We start from the raw sequence: 263 nt of genomic DNA, 5'->3' as shown, positions 1-263 counted from the left end.
ATAAGACTTAGATTTGAATTGCTTAGTTCATTAATTTCCCCAGAAAATATTGAGTGTTAGATACAATGAGATTAAATTGATTTATTCATATAGATTAAGTTGTAGTGTGGTAAGTGCTATGTTGGGGGTATGGCCAAGGCAGTGAAGGATACAGAAAACAGGCCCCTGGGAAGGTTTGAACACCTTGAGGATATGATGCTTAAATTGCTCCCAAAAAACAGTAGGAGATAGTCTTTTTTTTTTTTTTTTTTTTTTTTTTTTTT

Source organism: Cebus imitator, unplaced genomic scaffold, assembly GCF_001604975.1.
Source record: "Cebus imitator isolate Cc_AM_T3 unplaced genomic scaffold, Cebus_imitator-1.0 Scaffold260, whole genome shotgun sequence".
NCBI lineage: Eukaryota > Metazoa > Chordata > Mammalia > Primates > Cebidae > Cebus > Cebus imitator.
The sequence above is the reverse complement of the archived record's forward strand: the minus strand, read 5'-3'. Positions refer to the sequence as shown.